This window comes from Pinus tabuliformis, chromosome 9 (assembly GCF_031772625.1).
Source record: "Pinus tabuliformis cultivar Carrire ecotype Pingquan chromosome 9, CPIR1, whole genome shotgun sequence".
Classification (NCBI taxonomy): Eukaryota; Viridiplantae; Streptophyta; class Pinopsida; order Pinales; family Pinaceae; genus Pinus; species Pinus tabuliformis.
The window spans coordinates 612,020,954-612,038,215 of NC_142307.1; the positions used below are offsets into that span (position 1 = coordinate 612,020,954).

General features: G+C 30.7%; 1 pseudogene; it reads left to right on the forward strand.

Annotated features, from left to right (window-relative positions):
- Positions 1-12,175: 12,175 nt before the first annotated feature.
- Positions 12,176-13,899, forward strand: LOC149150084 (AP2/ERF and B3 domain-containing transcription factor RAV1 pseudogene; annotated as a pseudogene).
- Positions 13,900-17,262: the final 3,363 nt, after the last annotated feature.

The following is a 17,262-nucleotide window of genomic DNA, read 5'->3' on the forward strand; positions in this document are numbered from 1 at the left end:
AAGTAATAATGGTATCTAACGATGTGGCTAGTGAAAGGTGTGAGGGCTATCTCACATTTATTACATTTTGTATGAGAGCCCTTAATGAGCTAACCCCTAGATCAATTTCAATGTTTACATTTCTTGATTATTGGTTTTAGTTTGGTCTACTGTTATAGGCCATTTTGTCGCATCTAGTCAATAGGCCTACACATCGGAGCAATCAACATTTGTGAACATGTTTTCATCATCCCTTCACAAAGCCCTAAGCATGACCTTTCCAAAAAGTCTAATTTTCTAGTATTAATAACTCAAAATCAATGTTTTTAGCCCCAACACACCCTGCCCCTTTAGCCATCTATGTTCAACGATGGTTGCTACCTTCTGCAGGTGTGCTGACTCTAGAAATTCGGAAAAATTAAAAAATATTTCGAAACTTCCTCTTCCAACATCTTCCAAATGTTGTTTTAACTATTTACCGTGGATAAGAGCTTAAATCCTATTTGATCCTAGCTTGGAGACTTCACTTGTTATCCCTTGATCTCATCCTCTCATCATAAGTGGATCTCAAGCTCATTATCATAAATCCTAAACTACCACCCCTCTCCAATAAATTTACTGCCATCCATAGCATTAGGGTTGGCTTTTGGAGATTGATTGTACTCTTATGTTGTCGCCTTGAACCTAAAGGAGTCATCATCTTCATGCATTAGGGTTGATGTTGAGGTGTGGTTTGTGACAAGGAAGGACAAGTCAACTTGGGGATTTACAAGATCAACTACTATTTATGGTTGTAAACTCTCTCCTATTTCTATTAATACAAAGCATATCTTGTTTTCCTTTATGTGTTGTATTATGTTTTCACTTGAGTATTTCAATGTTTTGCTGATTCATTGAATAGAGATGTTAGATTACGCTACTTGGTTGTTGTAGATCCTTTGCTTGTTTTAGTTATGCACAGGTTCTAATTATAACACTTGGAGCTTAAACGCGAGGAGGAACGAGAAGCTTGCTACATATTCGAGGTAGGCCTCTTTCCCATTCTCTAACTTCTCTAGGAAAAATTCTAAATTCTTTGTCTTCTATTGTTCTAGACTAGTCCACTAGGTCTAGGGAATTCACCTTTGTCTACAATCGTAAATTCCGCATAACATATTCGTTCCTTTGGTGGTGTTAAGATTGAGTTTTTTCCAGGTGAAGGCTCCATGTGATTTTAATATTGCTACATTCAAAAATGGGAAAATCAATTTTTATTTATTTTTATAATTTAAAAAAGTTATGAAATACAAAAATAATAGAGTTTAAAGACTTACTTGGAACCAATCAAATATGATGAAAACAAAATCCTACAATTCTTCCAAAGCTCTCCTAAAATTCCTCAAGGTGTCTTAAAATCCTTCCCTGGATTACTTAATGATGGGTAAAACACACCAAGCAACACTAAAAACTTTGTTGGGTAGCAATGGACCATGTGTGACTTATTTTTCCAATAAAACATAACATGAACATGTACACACTTAGAAGCATGCACATGTTGAAGAACACATAAATTCTTGAAAATATTGATTTAGCATTAAGTTGGTAGCTTTTTGGCCATCTGGCTTCGTGAATGCGTATGCATTTAAAGAATTGCAAATGCTTTCGTGCAAGTACACATTTGTGCACACCGAATACTAGTTTTTAGACCATCAACTTTGTATGAACACCCTTTAACTAATTTATTAAATACACACAGCTACCATTCAATTTTTTTTATATTATTATTTTTACTTTAAATTAATAAAGTAATAAAACCATCATTATTATTTTTAATAAGTTCATGTCCAAGTTGTACACACTTATTTTGGAAAATAAAATTAGATTTTGGTTTGAAATATATGGTTAAAGAACTAAAGGTTAAGTTGGGTTTAGGAGACAATATTCAAGTATGAACTAGTTTATTATACTTAAGATAATTGTTGAGGAATGTTACAATAATATGTATGAGATTTTCTATAGTTTTGTTGACTTTAGAAAAACTTTTGACGTCATTCTTACAAAAAAAATATGGAAGAGGTTACAAGAGATAATGGTTTCTCTTGAGTTGAGGGTTGTTGTGACAAGGTTGTACAAGAATGTTATTGCAAAGCTTAGGACCACTGTGGGTTAATTGGAAGAAATTAATTGCGATATCAAAGTCAAGCAAGGGTGTCCCTTGTCCTCTACATTTTTTGGATGTACATTGATAAGCTAAAAGAATGTTTTGAGGAGGCAGGTTGTGTTGGTGCCCTGCTCATTGGTATACTCATGAATATTCTTGTTTATGGTGATGATATTGTTCTATTGGCAAGGAGCCATTACGATCTTCGCAAGCAACTGAGAATGCTCCAAGATGGGTATGGCTATTAATAGTGGAAACAATAAAGTCATGATAATTGAATCCAAAAAGACCACTTATGATACATTCATTGATGACAATAATTACTTGGAGGAAGTTATTTCATACAAATATCTGGGAATCAACATCAATCATAAACTTAATTAGAGTTATAGCATTAATAAAAGGATAAATGGTGGTTGGAAATATTACTATGGGATTGAAAATAATTACGAGTAATCTTTAGATATGGGAAAAATAAACTCTTCTTTGAGACTCTCATCACTCTTGTTATTTTATATGGATGCGAGGTGTAGGGTTGCAATATATTTAGAGATTCATGGAGGAAGATTGAGTAGATCCAAAAGCAGTGTACAACTTACAATCTCAAGATTAAAGGAGATAATCCCAACCCCATCATTCTTATTGAAGCTAGCCTTTTCCCCATTCAAATAATGTCTATAACTAGGAATCTTATGGATAAGAAGAAGATACGCAACATAGAATCCAAGAGATTTCCTAAAATTGTTTTGAACTCTAGCTAAAACTCGTACCTTCAATTCAATTCAAGGATACCCATGCTTGGTTGGCCCATTGGGGAATAAAGGAGAAAATCATCTTCCAAAATAATGATAATATTAAAATATTATTGCTTTCAAAATTAAGGAGAATTTGTGGGGCGATCAAGAGTAAGAGGGAGAAATGAAACTAATATATTATAGCAAGGTGATCAACTACAATCTCAAAAACCAAAATTATCTTTCTTTCTTGACTGGTGCTAAAAAAATGAACATTATTAAGATAATAACTAATTCTCATGAGCTCCATAATGAAACTGGGTGTTAGTTAATTCCCAAAACACCTTGGGATGAAAGAGTGTGTCATTTGTGCCATACTAAGGGGGTTGAAAATGAAAATAATTTTTTCTTAGATTGCTAATCTTATACTCACATTTTATCTAATTTTCAAAATATTTGCCACAAAACTAATCTCCTTGATTTTTTAAGTCAACAAAACTTTAGTGATTTGGAAAGCTTCTTTCACTTTTTTTTGAACATACAAATAAAATGTTAAAGAATTTTGATTAACTTTTTACCTTCTTAAATCTATAGACCATAGTGAAAGCTAATCATCATTATCATCTTTTTCTAAATGAGTAAATAAAATAACAAAGATAAACCAATTTTCAATGAGGTAAAGCTATATTATTAATTTTAATAAGTTAATGTCTTCTACAGAGGCCATAATTTTTCCAGACAACCATGTAATCCCCCATTTTTTTCAAAAAAGGTGATGGTGAGAATGTTTGAATAAATTTTTTTGATAGTGGAAATGAATTCAGCACCATCAAAAACCCTTGGGATATCTAAAATCCTGAAACTTGACAGCTGTAACCACCGTCAAAAACCCTTGGGTATCTAAAATCTCCGTATTTAACTTACAACAATGATCTGATTCTTCATCTTTGTCCTCATGATGAACCACATAGATTGGTTTGAAAAGCGTGACCTAATTCTTCTGATGTGATTTCTTCCAAAAATGTTTCTATTATTCATATCTAAAATCCTGAAACTTGACAGCTGTATGATCTGATTCTTCATCTTTGTCCTGATGTTGAACCACACAGGTTGGTTTGAAACGCGTCGACCTAACTCTTCTGATGTGATTTCTTCCAAAAATGTTTCTATTATTTAGGAGTTGTCTATAATGCGACTTTTTGAGATTCCGGTGACGGAATCCGGCGGAAGAAATTGAGATGAAATCATGATTTGTTGCAGTTAAAATGGTTTTTTAACTGCATATTCGGATTCAGCACCTGAAAAACCCCTGAGACGCTTTCATTGTGCAGAAACTAGTTATCAAACTTCGATTTCAATAAATTACTGCCGGATTTTCACCGGAAAAAATCGCCGGAAAGGCTTTCAAAAAGTCGCGTTAAAGACTACGGCTATTATTTATATCTAAAATCCTGAAACTTCACAGCTGTAGTGGCCCGAATTTTAAAAAATTTATATCAGATTTTATCAAAAATCATGATGAAATTTCTATGGTTTTCGGATAGGCTCCTTAGACTACACCTTTAAGTATTTTTATTCTCCGTTTTATCGGCTAATTATTTTCCCCGTTTTAATCGGTCCCGATGGCACATGATCGATGACATCAAGAAAGACGCTATCCTGACCTCAGCCTCTAGATCATCCGGGCTGATCAGCAGCCGCCTGCTACTCAGCTGGGTTCGATCTACCTAACGGAGGGCTTAATCATTGGAGCTCTGATTAAAAGTTTCGCAACCCGTCAACGGCAACGTGAACGGTCTCATAGGTTGGCGACATGGGACCACAATGGAATCATAATGGTGCCACGTACATGTAAATTGGTACTTCACGTATGCTGAATTATTTAAAGTTAATGCTGAGTGGATCGAATGGTTTAGTTGCATAGGTCCACCACAATTGTGGAACTACTTTTGCGCCGGCTGTTCAGGGTCCCATGGCTTCTCGACAGCCGGGCAGTGATGCTGGCGAGAGTCAAGCACGCGTACGCCGGGTGGGCTCTAATTTATTTCTCAGATATAGAGAATTTGTCATTATCAACCCCGTATCCAATCAAAATAAAAAGAGTGTGGAGTTCTACACCATTCAATGGTTAAATATTCGAAGTTTCATAAAACGGAAGCTGCTCTATTATGAAACGTGATGGTTCGAGTCAGTACGTTTAAATGTGGCTTACCTGCTCATATAATTATTCACAATAATCCAAAACTGAAGACATGGTACTGCACTTACATTCGTAATCTTTGGTGGAGGGTTTCCAAGTATATATTTTAGATTTTGTGTCGTAATGATTTTGAGTTTATTTATATATTCAAAAATATATTTTAAATTATTATTTGTATATAAATTAAATGATTATAAATATTAATATGGGTAAATATTAAAATATTTATTTGATAATACATAAAAATTAATTAAATAAAAAATTTATTATTATTTATAAAAAAAGTTAGTATATGACTTAAACATATATATATTATAAAATATGTAACAATAGTCTTGACTACATAGATTCATTCTTATTTTAATCAAATTTTATGACAACATCATGGGTCAATAACATGGTTGTTCAAATACTAAATGTTCAATATGATATGCAATGATAAAACATTATATTTAATTAATTAATTTGAAATAAAATAATTAAAAAAACATAACTAACTTGAAGATAAGTCTTAACTTTTGATTTGTGAATATTACTACCAATTTAGATCCATCTTAGTTCCAGATCTACCAAGCACTAATTTGGCTTAATTATTAATTATAATTATAATTATAATTATAAATATTAATTTTATGTTTTTTTTTTTACCAAGTTAAAATGTTAAAGATTACAACATATGTACCATACCCAAATCAAAAGAAGTTAAATTTACTTATCAACCTCAAATATAATTTTTTTCCTTAATAAAAAGTGAATTGGGTGAACGGAAATCTTAGATAAATGGGGTAATATTAATTAAAAAATAATATTATTACATTTTACCTAACATTTCCCCACTTCTAAACATATCCAAACAAATTCCTAGCTTGAACATATCAATAAATAAAAAATTATTCTACACCCCACATGGATTCAACCCCGTCATTTTCTACAACTAATTATGTATCTAAATATAACATCAAACTAAGATGGATCTGGGCTAGTTTAATTTCCCCCTGAAATAGATTATATTCCACATGAATACAATGGGTCAATACTATGGATTCTTAAAATCATGGGTCAATATCATGGGCCATTTTTATTTTTTTATTATTTAATTTTTATAGAGTTATTTTTATTTTATTCTCACCTAATTAAAATGTTTTCATTACATTGCTTTGGCTTACACATTTCTAACAAATTATAGGCATCAGATCTCCCCTTAATGAATAAATTAATATATCCCGTACTAAAAAGCATTTTTTTTTTTCCAATTACTTTATCTCATTACATAAAGTTTGATGTAAAATAAAAGTGAAAATTGATGTAAAATAAAAGTGAAAATTGAAGTATTTTTAAAATACCATTATTTTTTTTAAAGTTAAATTACACACCCCATATATATATATATATATATATATATATAATGTAATGTTATGTGACAATATCTTTCCTTCAAATAAAGCTTTGGACATATTCCAATGAAATTAAATTTCTACTATTTATCCAATAATTACTAATAATTAAATTAAAATTATAGAAAACTTATTCATATAATAACAAATCATCATAATTGATATATCTTAAAAATTTCCGATATATTTTTAAATCTAATTTATTCATAATTTAACAAAAATTTATTGAAATCACAAATTTAAATAATGCTCTCTCCACAATATAAAAACTCCAAAAATATATAATAGTAAACCTACCAAAATAGTTCCAACATTACAATCAAAATCTCCCAAACATATAATAATTGGAGCCCCTGAATTCACCCACTGGCTAATAAGCCATTTTCCAAGAATCATAGTGGTTGTAAAGACCAGTAATGGTTTGCCACTACGATGACGTAGCCCTTCTTATCTCCAAATGCAAAAAAGCAACTTTCTCTCTGTTGTTGTTGAGGTGGTCCCCTCACCTAGCACATTTTTGCTGCGTGACTGGAAGCCTGGGTGTGGAATATTTGAATCAATTATTGAAAATGGAGGATGTGGAATATTGATGATAATTAATGACGGGTTTCTTCAGCCCTTATCTTGAAAAGTCTTATCTATAAGGATGCCCTACGATGTGTTCATGTAAATTCAAGAATAGTTGCTGGTACAACTTGAAGAGTTGGGGCTTATGGATTAAGGTGGGCACTGGTGATAGGCCATGAATGTGAAATATTTGGTGGCCAAGTGGGAAGGGATGGGAAGCGATCTTGATGTCAAGTACGTTCAAGATTCAATCATGGGGAATGTGTTCACTTCCTATTATGTTTATCCAAAATGCTTCATTATTACAATATCCAAAATACTTCATTATTCCAATACCTGTACTATCCATTAAGTTACCCAGTTTTGCATATTCTCAAAATGCTTCATTATTACAATATCCAAAATACTTCGTTATTCCAATTCCTGTACTATCCATTAAGTTACCCAGTTTTGCATATTCTTTTTTCATCATTGGACATATTGAAATTGAAACTAAAATGCACATAATATGTTCATGGGAATAAGTATTATTAAAATTTACATTTTATTGAATAATGTATGTATTCCCATTATTAAAACTTACATTTTATTGAATAATGTATGTGATGAACTTTTATTCCTCTATAATATTTTAAGTATTAATTAAAAAACATTAATAAAACATATATTTTTAGTAATTTATAATTTTAAATATGAATTTTTTATAATATAAATTTTTATTTTAATTTGATGTAGTTTAATTAAGGTTTTTTTTGGATATTTGGTTGGAATATAATTTTTTTAATTTTTATTGTTTTATTATTTAAATTATGAAAATAAATTTAATTGTTTGAAACATTTGGAACACTTTAATTTATAAAAATAATAACTTTAAATTATAATTTTCTTAATTTCTAATTAGATTAAAATAAAATTAATGAAAAAATCTTCAAATAAAATATCCAAAAGTCATTTTATTAAACTATTGCTTTTGTAAAATAAAAAAATATGCTCACTTTAAAAAATGTGTATTCAAAATCTTCATCATTTTAATAGCTTACTATACCAAGAAAATTAGTTTTTCCCTTTCATGTATTTTTCTAATAATTAGATAAATTTCATTGCAACTAAAATACACAAATATACAAAATATGTTTGTTGGTATTAATTTTTATTGAAAAACTTATTTTATTATATGTTTTTGTTGAGTAACTTCATTTAATTATATCTCCAATGTTTCAAAGATTAATCAAATCTACCCATGTTTCCAGAATTAATCAAATTCACCTATGTTCATAGCCCACAAAATAAAATTAGTACTTTTTCATAATATTGAATATGATTGAGTTTTAAATTAGAAAGTTTTCATTTTAAAATTATAATTTTACGTTAATATCAAATTTATTTATATTTCACAATTTACAAAACAAAATTAATATATTTTTTTATAATATTAAATATTTATTCTATTAAAAAAATAAAAATAATAATATAATTCACATTTAGATTAAGAATTAATATCTTAAAATTATGATTTCCTATTAATAAAATTTTAAAAAATACATTTTACATTAAAAATACATAAATTAACAAAATTTGAATTTGTGACTACTTACCACTAACTTCTTTGAAATCCCATAATACAATTATATAAGACAAACTTATAACAAACTTTCTTGAAATCTCATATTACACTTATATTGCTATAGAAAATGCAACTCCAGACAAATATGTTTTTTCAAACGGTTGAACTAAGTACATAATTAGTTTAATTATATAAGACAAACTTATAACAAACTTTCTTGAAATCTCATATTATTATATTGCTATAGAAAATGCAACTCCCAAGCAAATATGCTTTTTCAAACCATTGAACTAATTACTTAATTAGTTTAAACACATTTTATTTTAAATACTTTAGATTTCTAGCTTGAGAGGAGATGGGCATTATAACTAAATAAGGAAATATTTTAATACAATAGTAATTATTATTTTATAAAGTATTTTTTATTGAAAGATTATAGAATAATTTTATTTTATTTTTTCACTAAAAAATTTAATTTTGTTGTTAAGAATTAAAGAGGTTTTATATTTTCATTGTATTATTTGGAATTTTTAATATTAAATTTTTTTAATCTCGAAAATTATATGTTTTCGTATAACCATTAAACAATTAATTTTACTTATATCTATTAAATTTCTAAAATATTCCAAAATCTGTTATTCACATTTTACATTAAAAATACATAAATTAACAAAATTTGAATTTGTGACTACTTACCACTAACCTCCTTGAAATCCCTCTTTGAAATCCCATAATACAATTATATAAGACAAACTTATAACAAACTTTCTTGAAATCTCATATTACAATTATATTGCTATAGAAAATGCAACTCCCCAGCGAATATGTTTTTTCAAGCAGTTGAACTAAGTACTTAATTAGTTTAAGCACATTTTGTTTTAAATATTTTAGATTTCTAACTTGAAAGGAGATAAATTTGAATTTGTGACTACTTACCACTAACCTCCTTGAAATCCCTCTTTGAAATCCCATAATACAATTATATAAGACAAACTTATAACAAACATTCTTGAAATCTCATATTACAATTATATTGCTATAGAAAATGGAACTCCCAAGCAAATATGTTTTTTCAAACTGTTGAACTAAGTACTTAATTAGTTTAAGCACATTTTGTTTTAAATACTTTAGATTTCTAGCTTGAGAGGAGAGGGGCATTATAAATAAATAAGGAAATATTTTAATATGATAGTACCTATTATTTTATGAAGTATTTTTTATTGAACGGTCATAGAATTTTTTATTTTTTTTCAGCAAAAAATTTAATTTTGTTGTTAAGAATTAAAAAGGTTTTATATTTTCATTGTCTTATTTGGAATTTTTAATATTAAATTTTTTTAATCTCGAAATTTATATGTTTATATATAACCACCAAACAATTGATTTTACTTATATCTATTAAATTTCTAAAATATTCCAAAATTTGTTATTCACATAAAAATGACTCTATAACGAATTCTTCTCACTCTAAATTTTATTTATAAATATTTCCACACTCATATAAATCTCTGATTATTATTGTCTACCAGTTCTCTAAGTATCAATATCCAAGTTCTCTAACTATCAATATCCATAAACTCTCTGATTATTATTGGCCGCAAGTCTGATCTCGCTGGTAGGTTCTCCCTGCTTTTCACTCTAAATTCTTATCACACCCATATGTTGCCTCACTGTCATTGCATCTCAACCACAAATCAAGTAATTGTGATACTATGTGTGGAAGTTTATAACAAATTAACATTGTTAGTCAAATCGTTGTGTGGATATTTATAACAAATTAACATGATTAATCAAAATCGATAGATTTCATAAGTTTTTGATTTCTTTTTGACCATTCGGAGGTGGAAAAGAAAGGCATTACAGAAAATGAGATAAAATGAAAAATCCATGGGAGGAAAGGAATTAAAAACCCTACCCCATCTTCCTATATGAGAGGAGAGTTGGTGTTTCATGGTGCAACTTGCAACTTACAATGTACCCCGCCGTATGGATCGAGGTGGGCAAAGTGACATGAAATGTTGGTGGGCAAGTGGGAAGGGGTAAGATTTTCAAATCAACTGTGTTGAAGATTCCTTGTATGATAACAAGGAACGTGCCTACTTTCAAACATGTTTATCCGTAATGTATTCCACTATATTGACAAACAACATTAATTTGCTCAGTTCAGGTATCTTTATAACCACTTTGGCATACTACGGTTAAACTAAAATGCAGATAATATACCTTGCTCGTATAATTATTTATAAAAACACCCTATTCGTTTTTTTGTTGGGCAACCTTATCCACTTTATTTATAATGTTTCCGACATCCGTAAGTACAATATATTCCACAATCCATGACATTAATTTTACATTATATTAAAAAAGATTATTCAAAATGAATTTAATAGAAATTGAGACAACCCATTTTGTTTACCTGCATTGGCAGCGTGTCAGTTAAGCTTCCTGACACACCATGTTACAATTATATAAGACAAACATTCAATTTCTTTCACTTCAAGAAAACAAATAGATTTGGCAGTGGGTTACTCTAAGCTTCATGACATCCCACAAGACAAACTTTTAATATTTGGTGTAAATATAAAATCCCCAGCTACCAAATTGGTGTCTTGGATTTGTCTCCTTGCATAATAAGGAGTGTTATCCATAAGTAATGGGATATTGTAACTTTTGCACTAAGTAAAAAATGTCAATCTTTTAATCTGTTCCATCATTTTCAAATTTATTTTGAAACATTTTATAAATTTTCATAAAACTACCTTTTCTTACTCAAGGAAAGAACAAATTTCAGCTTCCTTAGGGAAGACAAAGACATGAAGGAGAAAGGGAATAAAAAAGAAGATAAATGGATTTGAAATTTTAGTGAGCCCTGGAAACTGGAAATATTAAATGTTTCCCATTATGGATTTGAAATTTTAGTGAACCCTGGAAACTGGAAATATTAAATGTTTCCAATTATCCAGCAGTTTTGCCATTGTCAAAGCATCGCTATTGAATGTCAAAAACAACTAAAGTTTCAAGTTTGGGGACCAATAAGGGAGACGTCCTAAATCAAACTTGAGAGAAAGTTTAAAAAACGTGGAGGAAAATACTGGAATAGGGGAGTGCTCCGAATCTCTATCAAGGTAGGGATATTTTAGCAAGTGGGCTGTATTTAATATGAGGCGCAGAATAGTTAGTTTGACTAGGGTTTAGACTTTATTAGAATTTAAGGTTATTGGAGTTAGAGATTGAGGATGAAACCCTTTTTTTGGAATTAAATTATTTGGGGATAGCATTTTATTAATGGGTATTGAAGGAACTTTCACACAATTAAAATTTGCTAGAGTTTCATGAATTTTTTGGTGATAACATCTCATTAGTAGGTATTGAACGAAGCTTCACATAATCAAAACTTGCACTAATTTCATAATTCTTGATAATAACATCTCATTAATAGACGTTGGACTGAGCTTTACTCAATCTTAAAAATAATAGATTATCATTCTTCCATCCAATAAAAACAGAAACTAACCTAAATGTGATGTAACCTCAATCCAGTTTTAAAAAACCAAACAAAAAAATCTGTACGTGGACATATTCCCCTAGACCTAACTAGCAATCTGAATCTTGAATTATTGAGATATGGTAGATCGGGGTGTTGACCCATGTAACAAGGATAGGCAATTGCAGAAGGGCGTTCTGCATTTTTATTCCATACAGTTCGTGATGTTGTGTATATATATTTCCATGTGAACTCTGCCCGTCTATAATATCCTCTCAAACAGACCCGAGGCCGAGCCTGTTCAGTTTCCCGGTTTTGTTAATTTCTCGTTAAGGATTGGACTTCGACGGGATCCATGGAAAAAAGCCCGCGAGGACTGAAGAGAACGGGGAGCGGATTGAGCGTTGTGACCGGATCTGGCGGAGAGTCAGACGAACGTGAGGATTCGAGAAGGTATTTAATTTCGACGGAGCAAGCTCGGAGGCTGCCTTCGTCGCAGTACAAGGGCGTGGTTCCTCAACCCAACGGCCGATGGGGAGCGCAGATTTACGAGAAACACCAGCGCGTCTGGTTAGGAACGTTTAACAGAGAAGAAGACGCAGCCCGGGCGTATGACCGAGCGGCACTCAAGGTCCGGGGCCGGGACGCCACCACTAATTTCAGTCCGGTGGGAGAGGGCCATCCGGAGGCCCAATTCATGAGAGAGCACAGCAAGGAAGAAATCGTGGAAATGCTTCGAAAGCACACTTACGACGAAGAGATGCTGATGACGGTAGATCGGTCCGCAACAATGGATAACTCGGAGGAGTCCCAGGAGATGATCGGCTCCGGGCAGGGAAGAGCCTTTGAAGAAAACAAAGAACACCTTTTCGATAAGGCCGTCACACTCAGCGACGTGGGAAAACTGAATCGCCTGGTTATTCCCAAGCAATATGCGGAGAAGTATTTGCCTCTGAACGTAAATTCCAGCGAGAGGGGTATGCTCTTGAATTTCGAAGATTACACGGGGAAAGTCTGGAGATTCCGTTACTCGTATTGGAACAGCAGCCAGAGCTACGTGTTGACCAAAGGGTGGAATCGGTTTGTGAAGGACAAGAAACTTGAAGTCGGAGACATTGTTTCGTTTCACAGAGGATCGGTTCAGTCTGACCATTTATACATCAGCTGGAGACGCAGGCCGTCGGGTCGGCCCCGACTGGGAGTCACTCCCCACTCCCACGAATCCAATGTGAGAGTAGTAAACGGCTCGTGTTCCTTGAATCCTTTCAATTCCGGAAACCAGAGCGCCGTTGTTTATAATGCCCAATGGATGCCTGTCTTCTGGTCCAGTTCCAGAAATCCCAATGCCTTCCTGCAATTCAATTCCAAATCCATCTTCCCCCTCATCAACAAATTCGGTCATGTGGATACACTGTGGTCTGAGAGTCATCGCGCGTTTCCTGTTTACTGCTCGTCGCCGCCCACTAAAGAAACCGACATGAATCTGAAGCAATTGCTAAGCGTGGACCAGAATCTCAACCTGCAGGAATCAGTCAATTCCGGTGGCGGAAGTGATATCAAACCACCGAAATCTTTGGTCAGCCCGCCTGTGCTCTCCGTGGCACAAGAACTGGACTTGCACATGGACATGCCAGAACAGAAGCCGGCGCCGTATCTGGCGCCCGCGACCAAGGAAGGAGTAAGACTTTTCGGAGTGATTTTGACTGAACCGCAGAGATTGTCAGCACAGCGTCAGGGACAGTTAAATCTGCCGTAGTCTAAGCAGCTGTTCTTTCCTTTGAAAATCATGACATATTTTGATAAATTTTTGTAGGGATTTTTGTAAATGAAAGTTAAAATTATTAAATTTTAAGATTTTGAATGTTTAGAAGTTTTTATGGTTTAAACATAGTTTCTCTCAAATTTATTAAATTTTTTTGACCCAAATTTTACCAAAAATAACTTTCAAAACAATTCCTCCAATTCATTAAGCTTGTCCATAAAATCTCTTCCGTTGATGAATGATGAATGGCAGAGTCCCATAAACGGATTCTGTTAATCCTGTAAAATTGAAATTGATTCCGATTTGAGTTTTATATGATCCAAGTTTTATGGCAGCGCTTCATTTCGAAAGATACTGACTTGATATTTGGAAAATAGAATAAAGTTACCAAATTGATCGAAAATTTCTATTAAAAAGGTCAGAATGCTACAAAACTAACGCAGTCCATTAATGGAGTCGACATGTAAATATATGAGATAATTGGTCTGTATTATGTTGGCTTGCATAATCTTGTCAGTTTAACTATCAAATGTTTTTAATATTTGGTCTGTTTTATGTTGCCTTGAATAATCTAGTCAGTTTAACTATCAAATGTTTTTAATATTTGGTCTGTTTTATGTTGGCTTGCATAATCTAGTCAGTTTAACAATCAAATGTTTTTAATATTTTTCAATAATTTTTGGTAAGGTTTTGAGTTGAAGTTGTTTAAAAGGTTATGTTAGGTATATAAATAGATTCTGTCTTTGGAAAAATTTATTTTTATTTATTAGGTAAATTCAAAATTTCAAAAATCTTGCTAAAATTAAGTCAAAATAATTATTAAAAAAACCAAAGACATTTAACCGTTTTGTACAAAATAGATCACTGATGATTTAAGAAGGCAATATTTTTTCCAAAATAATGGATTTTTTGGTATTATTTGGATAAAGTTTTTGGAAATTTGAGTTACTTTTGTCAAGTTTCATGATTTTAGGTGCCCTAGAGTTTTAATGGTGTTAATCTATTCTTACCATTAAAAATGATTCAAGTATGTAGCATTGCTACTTAGTCCCTGCCTCTTATGCAAAAAGTAATTTAACTATAAAATTTCCCCTCGTGCCTATGCATAAAGATATATATTTTTTTTAATTATTAAAACTTATGATTTGCAAGGTTCCATTTTGTAAGCCACGTTATAATAGTTTAGATATTCTTCAACTTTTGAATTTAAACTTCTATTTTAGAACATTAAAACAAATTCTCAAAATATTAAAACAACTAAAATTGTTAAAGTTTTTAGGTAGGGAGATTTTTATAGTTGAATTTACAAAGTTAAGATTTAGTAAGTGTTTAGTTAAAGCAATGAAATTTCTATTTTGCATTAAACTTATTTATTACAAAAATTTACACAACAAATGACATCAATTGGCCTTTGTTTGCTGTGTATATATTAAATAACTAATACATCTACAAATACTTGTAAGTCTTTACCTTGCATTATTTGACAACTTGATATCTCAAGGCTTTATATGACTCCTACACAAGTTGCCCATAAAATCAACCTAGCTATTAAAAGTAGGTAAAAATGTTTAAAAGAAAAATATTCAATATCATAAAATCAACCTAGATATTAAAGGTAGGTAAAAATGTTTGAAAGAACACACAATTAATTATGAAAAGACATATTGACTTAGGGCATACCAAAGAGCTATAAATATTTATAATGGAGGGGACATTGTTTTTTCTTATCAATACATTATATTATTTTGAAATATGTTAGTAAATGAATAATTAAGTTTTAGGCATTTTATATTTTTATGAAAAAAACAATAGAACAATTTTTATAAGTTTGGGAGACTTGAAGTTATTAATATATTAAATATGAAATAAATGTAAAATTGAGACTATAATATCAATTCCACTTGGAAATCAATTTATGAAGATAAAAAACAATTTTGATAATTTTTTTCATATATGTATATATAATTCAACTCAAATGTTGATCATCTATCTAAAGAAATTGTATTAATGTAGGAAGAGACTCAAATGAAGCAAGAGTAAGCAAGAGTTTAGATGAAGAACTTAGATTCTATTTTCAAAAATATCTATATATTGATATAGGAAATGATAGAAATTTTTGCTGGATTTGTTTTGTATTGTTGCAATAGTATTGGAGTCCTAGTAGTAAAGCTTAAAAGAGATTTTGTTAAAAATTTCTCATTATAAAATATAAATATTTTATTTTAATAATAACATAGTAATTATATTTTATTTAAATAGCATCATAATAATTTTAGATGTTTTTCTTATATAATCCATTATATATGTTAATATTATTTATAAAAATGAATCTATAAATAAAATACTTTCACATATATATTAAACTAAAAAAAATATCATGAAATAGTTGGTTAAAAATTGATAACATTTTTAATACCTTCGTATATAATCCATGTCTGTACTTTGGAATTTTCTGTGGTACTATTGTTCCTCTTGGTCTTTTAACCTTTTTGGGGCTGGAATTTCACTTTTTCTTTATCATTTGTGTTATATATCTATGCCTATTAACATTGAAGTCCATCGTTGTGAGATTGAGAGGCAACCGCGGATGCTGTGAATTTTGGCTTATCAGAAATTTAGGATTACATGACCTTGAAACACACGTATATGATAACCATTAAATGTACTTTGTCCATACAAGAAACATAGATATAAAGCAACATACATCACTGCACTAAATATAAAGATATGGAGGCAATAATATAAAGATTTCATATTTCAAGATACATGATCAAATTGTCATTATATATGTCAAAAGAATTCCTATTAGTGGCTCCTCATCACACTTACTTCCCCAGTGTTCCATTGCCTATGCAATCATTTTATACTTTCTACATTTGTGCTAATATTTTTTTGGGCACTAGACTAGCTAAATGATAATTGGGCATGATTTTATTTGCAATATTCAAATCCAAAATTTAAAGTTAACTTTAGTGTTTTTTTACGGATAAATAAAATGTGAGTAGCATTAACACCATTGATTCTAACCATTTTATTTACCTTTCACTAGTTGTAATTGTTAGTAATCAATCTTGGATATTTGTAATAAAGTGTAAATTAGTATTCTCAAAAACTCTTCTCTTAATAATGCAATTCTCGACCGTCTCCTACATATTAAATATAAATGTTCATTCAATACCATTTATATATGTGTTAGGATTCAAGATTCTAACTCATTTGAAAATATCAATATATGATTTATGATATATTTTGATATATTTTGGTAGAGTAGAAAAATAGAAACTATCGACTTGTAGGGTTAATTTTAGTGTCGAGTCATATTTTGGTGATTTGGAGTTTTAAAATATCTTAAGCATGTTTGAAATTAAATAGTTGTTTTTGGAGTCAAAACTTTATGGACAAAATTTTCATCTCCATGTGATATTTTACATGTCAATA